Source organism: Eptesicus fuscus, chromosome 21 (genome assembly GCF_027574615.1).
Source record: "Eptesicus fuscus isolate TK198812 chromosome 21, DD_ASM_mEF_20220401, whole genome shotgun sequence".
Taxonomy (NCBI): domain Eukaryota; kingdom Metazoa; phylum Chordata; class Mammalia; order Chiroptera; family Vespertilionidae; genus Eptesicus; species Eptesicus fuscus.
The window spans coordinates 38,628,114-38,639,103 of record NC_072493.1 but is presented as its reverse complement, the minus strand read 5'-3'; the positions used below and the strand labels follow the sequence as shown (position 1 = coordinate 38,639,103).

The 10,990-nt window shown below is 42.6% G+C and overlaps 1 pseudogene; it reads left to right on the top strand.

Annotated features, from left to right (window-relative positions):
- Window positions 1–9,768: 9,768 nt before the first annotated feature.
- LOC103303231 (stAR-related lipid transfer protein 4-like) lies at window positions 9,769–10,613 on the top strand (annotated as a pseudogene).
- The last annotated feature ends 377 nt before the right edge of the window (window positions 10,614–10,990 follow it).

Here is a 10,990-nt window from a genome sequence, read left to right as displayed (position 1 = left end):
TGGGCTTTAAGGTGGGTTCTCATCACCACTCTGCACAGGGGACCCCTACTCGCCAATCGCCCTGACCTGTAGGCTGTGTCATGTGTCACCACCTCTCCCTTACTGGACCCTGAAATGGCAAGAGGGTCTTGCCCTGGGAAATGACCTTTCACCCCTTGCTCTTGGGAGTTAAAGAACCACCCCTCCTGGGAGAACAGGCTAAAGCTTCCTCCCCCCGAGTGCTAACGCCTCCTGTCTCTGCTCCCAGGCCAGGGTCCCACTGGAACCTCTGCCTTCCCGGTAAGTCCAACTCCTCCCTGTTCCCTCACCCAGGGCCTCAGCGACCCACCCTCAGGGCAGGGGCACCATCTAACCTTGCAACACAGCACAGACCCCTTCCCCAGAACAGCCAGCACAAGGGGAGCCCCGCATGGCCAGGTGGGGCCCCCACATCCCATCCTGAGTCTTTCCTGGACCCCTCACTGGGTCTGAGGGGAACCCTGGATTTCTGCATGGAGCAAAATGGGCACAGTGAACACCTGTCAGAGGTCCCAGGCTAACAAGGGTGTGGGGTTCAGTGTGGGCAGAAATTGGGGTGCTAGGCTACAGGTGTGAAAACAGCTGCTCAGGAGGCAGAGCTGTCAGTCCTGCAGAAAAAAACCCTCCCTCCCCGCCCTCTGATACCCTCTCTCCCCCCTGCACAGGGCCCCCTACCCGACCCCAGGACAGCAGGCCACATCTACGAGGTGAGTGTGGGTTATGAACGTTCTGTCCTGCAGGTCCCAGGGGCCCCAGGACCTGCCCCCAGCCCAGCCCTGGCTGTGCTTCCAGCTCAGGAAAGGGCAGTGCAAAGTGACACCAGAGGGTGGGAGGAGGGAGGTGCCTGAGGACAGACACCCCAGCACAGTCAGCCCCCATGGCGTCTGTGAATCATGGCACTAGTTCTGAGAAGGCTGCAGGGCTCAGAGCTCTCTTCTTTCTTTGACAGGAATTACTCAACCCAAACACAGAGGCGTACTGCCGGGTCATCCCCAGAGCAGACGTGGCTTCTTAGTTCCTCCAGGACCTGAGACCCCAGATCCTGTGGATGTGGCCTGCGCCAGAGAACCAGCTCTGAGCATCATGCTAAGCGAAATAAGCCAATGGGAGAAAGATAAATATCACATGATCTCACTCATTTGTGGAATACAATGAACAACATAAATTGATGAACAAAAATAGAGCCAGATGGGGAATAATATTTTAGAATATAATAGTAGTAATCCTGTTATTGGCAGATTTTTAATATTTCCTACAATGTTTGTGATATCATACTATGTTATACAGTTTTGATAATATTATTATATTTAAAATCCTATTTTCTTGAAATATTAATGTTTATTGCATGTAATATTATATTTAAGAACATTTTCTTGAATAATTTATGTTTATTGCATTTAAAATTATTACATTTAAAAATAGTTTCTTTTGATATAAAAAAATAAAATAAAATGCTGTAAGGGATTGTTGAGAAAAAAAAACAGAGAGAGAAACCTAGCCATGCAGAATTAAAATGGCTATAAATAAGTAACTCTCAATAATAACCCTAAATGTGAATGGATTAAATATTCCAGTCAAAAGGTATAGGGTAGCTGAATGGATACAAAAACATGACCCAACTATATGCTGTCTACAGGAGACCCATCTCAAACCAAAAGACACACACAGGATGAAAGTGAAGGGATGGAAAAAAATTTTCCATGCAAATGGAACAGAAAAAAAGCTGGAGGAACAATACTCATATCTGACAAAATAGACTTCAAAATGAAGGCCATCACAAGAGACAACAAAGGTCACTACATAAGACTAAAGAGATTGATCCAACAAGAGTATATAACCCTGGTAAACATATATGTACCCAATATAGGTGAACCTAAATATATTTAAAAAAACTTCTAGAGGACTTTGAAGGAGATATCGACAACAATACATAGTAGGGGACTTTAACTCCCCTCTGACTTCACTGGACAGATCTTCCAGACAAAAGCTTAACAAGGAAACAGAGACTCTAAAGGACACACTGGATCAGATGTATTTAACAGACATTTATAGAACATTTCACCCCAACACAGCAGAATATGCATTCTTCTCAAGTGCACATGGATCATTCACAAAGATAGACCACATGTTAGGACAGAAAACAAGTCTCTACAAGTTCAAGAAGATTGAAATCATGTCAAGCATCTTCTCAGATTACAGTGGAATGAAATTAGTAATCAACTACAGTAAAAACACTCAAACAACTGGAATTAAATAGCATGTTATTAAACACTGAATGGGTTACCAAAGAGATCAAGAAAAAAATCAAAACTTTCTGGAAACAAATGAAAATGAACATACAACAACCCAAAATCTCTGGGACACAGCAAAAGCAGTCCTGAGTGGGAAGTTCATTGCACTACAGGCATACCTCAAAAAACAAGAAAATCAGCAATAAATTATTTAACCTTACAACTTATAGAACTAGAAAGAGAACAAGAAAAGCCCAGAGTAAGTAGGGAAAAAAGGAAATAATAAAGATTAGAGCAGAAATAAATAACATAGAGACTTTTTAAAAAATACAAAAAATCAATGAAACTAAGAGCTGGTTCTTTGAAAGAATAAACAAATTTGATAAGCCATTAGGCATACTCATCAAGAAACAAAGAGAGAGGACCCAAATAAATAAAATCAGAAATGAAAGTTAAGAAGTAACCACAGACACCACAGGAATACAGCGGATTGTGAGAAAATACTATGAATATGCCAACAAGCTGGACAATGTGGATGAAACAGACAAATTCCTAGAAAAATACAATCTCCCAAAACTTTATCAGAAATAATCAAAAAACCTGAATAGGCCAATAAAAACCAATGAAATAGAAGCAGTAATCAAAAAACTCCCACCAAACAAAAGCCCAGGTCCAGATGGCTTCACAGGAGAGTTTCTCCAAACATTCAGAGAAGAACTAACACCTATACTCCTCAAACTATTTCAGGAAATCCAAAAGGAAGGAACACTTCCAAACTCTTTATGAGGGAGCATTATCCTAATTCCAAAACCAGAAAAAGACACTACAAAGTAAGAGAATTACAGGTCAATATCCCTGATGAACATAGATGCTAAAATTCTCAACAAAACATTAGCAAATCGCATCCACCAACATATTAAAAAGATCATACACCATGATCAAGTGGGATTTATTCCAGGGATGCAAGGCTGGTACAATATTTGCAAATCAATAAATGTGATACATCACATAAACAAATTGAAAAACAAAAATCACATGATCATATCAATAGACTCAGAAAAAGCATTAGACAAAATCCAACGCCCATTTTTGATAAAAACTCTCAGGAAAGTGGGAATAGAGGGAGTATATGTCAACATGATGAAGGCCATAAATGACAAACCTACATCCAGCATCATTCAATGGGCAAAAACTAAAACCATTTCCCCTAAGAACAGGAACAAGACAAGGATGCCCACTTTCACCACTCCTGTTTGACATAGTATTGGAAGTGCTAGCCATAGCGATTAGACAAGAAGAAGAAATAAAAGGCATCCAAATTGGAAAAGAAGAAGTAAAAATGGTCATTATTTGCAGATGACATGATATTGTATTAGAAAACCCCAAAGACTCCATCAAAAAAACTACTAGACTTAATAAATTCAGCAATGTAGCATGATACAAAATTAACACCCAGAAATCTGTTTTGTTTTTTTTTACATAGCAATAATGAACTCACAGAAAGAGAAACTAAAAAAAAAAAAAATCCCATTTACCATTGCACCAAAAAAATTAAGATACCTAGGAATAAACTTAACTAAGGAGGTAAAAGACCTGTACTCAGAAAACTACAGGACACTGAAAAAAGAGATAGAGGAAGACATAAACAAATGGAAGAATATACTGTGTTCATGAATTGGTAGAATTCGTATCATTAAAATGTCCATACTACCCAAAGCAATTTATAGATTCAGTGCAATCCCCATTAAGACACCAACGCAGTATTTCACAGATCTAGAACAAACTCTCCAAAAATTCATATGGAATAAAAGAAGACCCCAAATAGCTGTAGCAATCCTGAGAAAGAAGAACAAAGTTGGAGGGATCACAATACCAGATATCAAGCTATACTACAAAGCCACTGTTCTCAAAACTGCCTGGTACTGGCACAAGAACAGACATATAGACCAGTGGAACAGAACAGAGAACCCAGAAACCGATCCAAACCATTATGCTCATTATTATTTGACAAAGGAGGCAAGAGCATACAATGGAGTCAAGATAGACTTTTCAATAAATGGGGTTGGGAAAATGGGACAGATACATGCAAAAAAATAAATGAAACTAGATCACCAACTTACACCATACACAAAAATAAACTCAAAATGGATAAAGGGCTTTAATGTAAAACAGGAAAACATAAAAATCTTAGAAGAATCCATAAGCAGCAAAATAGCAGACATATGTCGTAGCAATACAGCTCTTAGGGCAATGGAAACTAAAAAGAAAGTAAACAAATGGGGCTACATCAAAATAAAAAGCTTCTGCACAGCAAAAGAAACCATCCACAAAACAAGAAAGCCCACTGCATGGGAAAACATATTTGCCAATGTTATCACCAATATGGGTTTAATCTCCAAAATTTACATAGAACTCATACAACTTAACAAAAGGAAGATAAACAATCCAGTCAAAACATGGGCAAAGGACCTTAATAGACACTTTTCAAAAGAGGACCTACAGAAGGCCGAGAGACATATAAAAACGTGCTCAAAGTCACTAATCATCTGAGAGATGCAAATCAAAACGACAATGAGGTACCATCTCACACCTGTCAGAATGGCTATCATCAACAAATCAACAAACCACAAGTGCTGGAGAGGATGTGGAGAAAAAGAAACCCTCCCGCACTGCTGGTGGGAATGCAGACTGGTGGAGACACTGTGGAGAACAATATGGAGTTTCCTCAAAAAATTAAAAATGAAATTCCCATTTGACCCAACAATCCCACTTCTAGGGATATATCCCAAGAAATCAGAAACACCAATCAGAAAAGATATATGCACCCCTATGTTCATAGCAGCACAATTCACCGTAGCTAAGATTTGGAAACTTCCTCAGTGCCCATCAGCAGATGAGTGGATTAAAAAACTGTGGTACATCTACACAATGGAATACTACGCTGCTGTAAAAAAAGAAGGAACTCTTACCATTTGCAACAGCATGGATGGACCTGGAGAGCATCATGCTAAGTGAAATAACCCAGTCAGAGAAAGATAAATATCATATGATCTCACTCATTTGTGGAATATAATGAACAACATAAACTCATGAACAAAATAGAGCCAGAGCGGGGAAAATATTTTAGAGAACCAGCTCTGAGCCCTGAGGATGTTTGGGCCTGGGCCTGAGGTCGGGCACCCTCCTGATCACAGGAGACCCTGACAGGCCACCCTGAGTCCTGATGGACCCGGATAAAGGTTCCCATCTTACAGTATGTGACCCGGCCTGTGTGCCACCCTGGACCACCTGAGTGATCTGAATATAGAGAACTTTCCCCTCCTTTGCTTTTTTTCTACCCATGGGAACTTCTTTTAGTAGAAATTTGCCTGAAACTCTGGGTCCCTTTTCTCTGGGGTCGCACAGGGAAAACATCTGTCTAAGCTACCCCAGCGCCTGTCTCTGTTTCCTGGGAGAAGGAGGGGTGTGGGTGGGAGATGGGGGGACAGGCTAAAGGAAAGACAGAGATGAGAGGGGCTGCAGCCTGGCCAGGAGAGCGGTCAGCTGTCCTCACACGGCCCAGGGATCAGGCCATGGACACCTCCCACATTCGCCTTCTGCACATGGGCCCTGCGTCTCAGGAGCACAGAATAGGGGCCATCCTGTGTTCTCACAAAGATGAACAAGGATCCTTCTTTGGGGTCATTTCCTGTACCCTAGTTTAGGGCACATATCCTGGGTGAGGCCCCTTGAGTCTTCCAGTATCCTGTGCCCATCCTTCCTCACCCAGGCCCCTGTGTCCTCCACAAATAAACTTGCCTATCCCCAAATCCAGGATCCAGGGTGCTGGGCTCTGTCCATGAGTTTCTGCTTTGACCCAAAGGCTGGCCCTCAGGACATCTTTACATAGGGGACACAGAGAAAGGCTGTCAGAGTAACCGAGGTGGGGAGGACCCCCGATTGCTGTCCTGAGCAAGGTCCTCCTTGGCGCTATCCATGACCTGCAGCCCCCACTTCCCATTGGTTTCCACTTTCCTACCTGACACAGATCTCATTGAAACAGGCCTCTTTCTCACAATGAGCGTCCAGGTCTTTCACTCACGCTTCCATGGCGCCTGGACAAAGTGTCTCCTTCTCCACCTGGCCCACGGGTCTCCCCCAGGCATGCCTCACGGGCAGCCCCCTCTCCACACCTGGGCCAGCAGTTCTCATTCCTTCCCGGAGGGCCCAGGATCACACAACCAAAGCTCCTCCAACACTGAGGCACAGAGCCACAGCTCAGGAGGATGTTCCACGTTGTCTTTCATGAGATGAGAGATAGAAACTGTGGGAGCCCCTTCCACGTCCCGCGTGGTTCAGGGTTCCTGTTCAGGGTTCCAGGTTCTGGAGAAGGCCGCACACAAAATGAAGAGAGAGACTAGAAAAGATTTAATTTGGGAAAATGGGGGGCCAGGCGGGAGTCCACCTCAAGGGGGAGGACTACCACTGCTCTGGCCTTGCTATCCCTTCTATTGAGGCTACGGGAAACACGCATATCCTTTAGGCAGGAAATTCCAATAATAGACCATCAGCAAGAATTTACATATGATTAACAGGTGGAGGTTGCTTTAACTACCAATGTCTCAGCTAAACAATGAGTGATTAGCTCCGACCATTCAGAGCAATTAAGGTTGACCAGCCTTCCGGATTCCCTTTTCATTTTTCTCTATTAGTGACAATGTTGGGTTTCCGGCAGTAACAAACTTTCAAAGTTTCACATCGTGATTTTGCTCAAGTCACTCCTTATGGCAATCACACAAGGTTGGATTAGACAAGGTGACGCCTCTCCTTGGTCTCCTACGGCTGCTGTGGCAAATTACCACACACTTAGCAGTCAGACAACACAAATCCAGGCGTGCTCATGGCAGTTCTTTCTGCAGGTTCTTTCTGGGTGTCCTAGCCTTTTCCAGCTGTTAGAGGCACCTGCATCCCATGGCTGTGGCCCCTCCTCCATCTTCAAAGCCTGCAGCTGAGCTCCTTGGTCTCCCTGCTCTGCTTCCATCATCCTATCTCCTTCTCCAGCTCAGCCTTTCCTGCCTCCCTCTTGCCCCCACGTGGCCAGTTTGGTAACCACAACTTAACCTCCAGACACACGCAAAGGGTTCACAATTTATAAATAGAGCAGAGTCGGGTCATCCCTAGAATAACATCCGCCTGGCCGTGACTTTCTCACCGAGAAGGGAAACAAGTGGCCTTTCCAGCAGTCCCTTCTCATTGTGCCAGCCCTGCTGCAGCAGAGGGAGGAGCATCCCCCAGACACCGTCTGTGGTGCTGAGGGCAACCAGCCAGGGCTTGTGAGCTCTGATCTTGGAGCTCTGAGTTGAGTCTGCTTCCTTTTCGTTGTGAACAGTGAGCGTTACTGACAAGGAGGAGGTGGACGGGGCTGCGGGGAGTGTGGAATGGCCTCTGTCCCCGTCAGTTGGGGCATAAAGGTGTTGTGGGCATCACTGCAGGAACTGACTGCATAACAGAGGGCCGGAGACCATGTGATACCAGGACACAGGCTTTATTGGCGATCACCCTGCCAGCCGCCTTCCAGAGGGGAAAGAGAGAGAGAGAGAGAGAGAGAGAGAGAGAGAGAGAGAGAGAGAGAGCTTGCCGGGGTGAGAGTGCCTTTTAAGGGGAGGAAAAGGGGACGGGGCTTAGGGCACTCAGCCCACACTGATTGGTGGTTTCATGTAAGGTACATGGTTAGGGGCCTAGGGATTTAGGAATTGGGGGTTTAGGGTATATGGCAGGTGCTGATTGGTGGTTCAATGTACAGTCCATATAAGGTGTTCAGGAATGTCCAGCTGCAGGTGGAGTTTACGTCATACTCCATCCATCAGTTGGGGAAAGGGAGGATCTATCACCCACAAACTGTCTCACAGAGGTGAACAGACCTAACAGCCCAGCAATTCCACTTCTGGGTGTGGACCCAGGAGAAACTCACACAACCACAGGGGTACATGTACAAGAATAGTCACAGCATCCATGGCCATAAGTATCAGAAAAACTGGGAGGGGGGAGAACGCATGCACAATGGACAAGGCTTGCGCTGTGATTCAACGCCACCAGAGGTTCTACATCAGGGAAAATGGAAGAACAAAACCATACACTGAAAGATGGGTGAATATTAGAAATATGATGATGAGTTTTTTAAAAGCAAGTTCCAGAACACTACATCTACTATGCCATTTTTACACAGATCAAAAACAAGCAAATCTAAACAATGTTTGTTGCTCGAGCATATTCTACATCTGTGATCAAAGTATATAAAAATCCAAGCAACTAAAATGGTGGTTACTTCATGGGAGGAAGCAACATACAGGTAAAGTGCAAGTTACTCCTGATAGCCTATTTCTTTTTGCTGTTAAGTTGTATGCATTCCCTATATATTTTGGATATTAACCCTTTATCAGATCTATCATTATTTTTTCTCTCCCCCACAGCTTTTTTGAGATATAGTTGACAATGAAAATTATATATCTTTAAGGTATGCAACTTGATGATTTTATATACATTGATAAATAATCATCACACTCAAGGCAATTAACATATTCACACCTCACATAGTGACCTTTTTTTGTGTGTGTGTGTGTGTGTTGATTTTCATTGTATTGGGGTGACATTAGGAGATGTGTCATTGTTTAATATCTTCTCCTACTGGGTAGGTTATCACATTCCCTATGCTGTGCTTTATAGCCCCATGACTATTTTGTAACTACCAATTGGTTCTTGTCAATTCCTTCACCTTTTCACCCAGCCTCCTCCCATCTGGTAGCCATCAGTTTGTCCTCTGTATCTATGAATCTGATTTTGTTTTGTTTGTTCATTTATTTCATTCATTAGATTCCACATATAAGTAAAATCGTATGGTATTTGTCTTTGTCTAACTTATCTCACTTAGCATAATAACTTGTTGGTCCATTCGTGTTTTTGCTAATGGTAAGGTTTTGTTTCTATAGCCAAGAAATATTCCATTGTATATATGTACCACCTCTTCTTTATCCAGTCATCTGTTGTGGACACTTAGGTTGGTTCAATATCTTGGCTATTGTTACAAGGAATTTGGGAATGCATATAACTTTTCAAGTTAGTGTTTTGGATTTCTTAGAATAAACACCCAGAAGTGGGATTGCTGGGTCATTTGGTAGCTGTTTTTTTAATTGTTTGAGGAAACTCTATTCTGTTTTCCACAGGGGTTGCACCAATTTGCAGTCACACCAACAGTGCACAAGGGTCCCCTCTTTTTCCACATTCTGGCCAATACTTGTTATTTGTTGATTTATTAATGATAACCATTCTGATAGGTGGAGGTGATACTGTGGTTTTAATTTGCATTTTTCTGATAATTAGTGACACTGAGCATCTTTTCATATGTCTATTGGCCATCTGTATGTTCCTTTTGGAGAAATGTCTATTCAGGTCCTCTGCCCATTTTATAGAGTCGATTCCTAGTTTGATGCTTCCCAGCTTCTTACCCCTCACTCCTCGCTTCTTCTAAGGAAAAAAATAAAAAATGGAAGGCCTGCCTGATGCTGCTACTTTTGCAACTAAACTTAAAAACACTCTCATTCAGTACCATAGCATTGAAGATGATAAGTGGTGTGTGGAAAAAAAAAAACAAACACGAGAGATGTCACAATTTGGAGAAAACCTTCAGAAGAATTTAATGGATATCTTTTCAAAGCCCAAGGTGTTATAGATGGTGTTGTTAATGATATAATGGACCATTTATGCCCAGGTCCCTATTGCTTGGATTGGGACAGCTTAATGACTTAATTGAACATTTTGGAGAACTTTGAAGAGAATTGCTATGTGATGCATTACACTACTGCTGGTCAGCTTTGGAATATCATTTCCTCAAGAGAGTTTGTTGATTTCTTCTACATCTTACTAATATTTATTGACCTTTAGGATAGTCTGTCTGCTACTGGATTGCCTGCCTAACTAAGGGCAAGATGTGTATTCTAAAATTGAATAAAAGCTAACAGGGCCTGGGCCCCAGTGGAGCCTCTCCAATAGAGAAAAGTGTTCTGTCTGGTCCCCCCACCCCATGCCTTCTAAATTCATATTTCTTGTCTAGTGTATTCGTTTGTGCATGGCCCCTTTTCCAGATCCTGAACCCTAGCCGCAAATGGATGCGGCATTCACAGAGATAACCACCCCTGTGGCTGGTTTTGTGTCCCACTTAAAGATAATGCAAACCAGAGTCTTTTGACTAGCTTTGTTCAGACGGATCTGTGTGGGATGATTCCTCAGTCTGCAGTGGATACAGCCATGGCAAGCACTTTAATCAACTTCTATGGTGATTTACAAAATCCTTATAAAAGGTATAAAATGTTTAAACTTGTAATACTGTGACCCTCTGAATCAACTCCTCTTTCAACTCCATGGCCTATAAAAATCATCACCCTTTTCTCTCATCTTTATAGCTTGTAGAAACATTTGAGTGTTTGGGGGTTGTTTTATTCCTAAAGTAAATAGCTATCTAAGAGAGGGCATTGTAGTTTTCTTAAATAGTTATTTGCACATTGTTTGGTATGGCAGTCCATGTGTTTATGAATGGAGAGTATGACAGAAATCTACCTAGCAGTAGATAACAGTTCTTTGACTCAAATTCTTAAGAAAATGAATAGTGCCTCAGGGTGAATTTTTTTGGCTGCTTGGAATTTAGAGAGAGCACAAGTTTTGTGCTGTTAGGTTAAAATAATCTATTTTAGAGCTTTATGAACATTTTT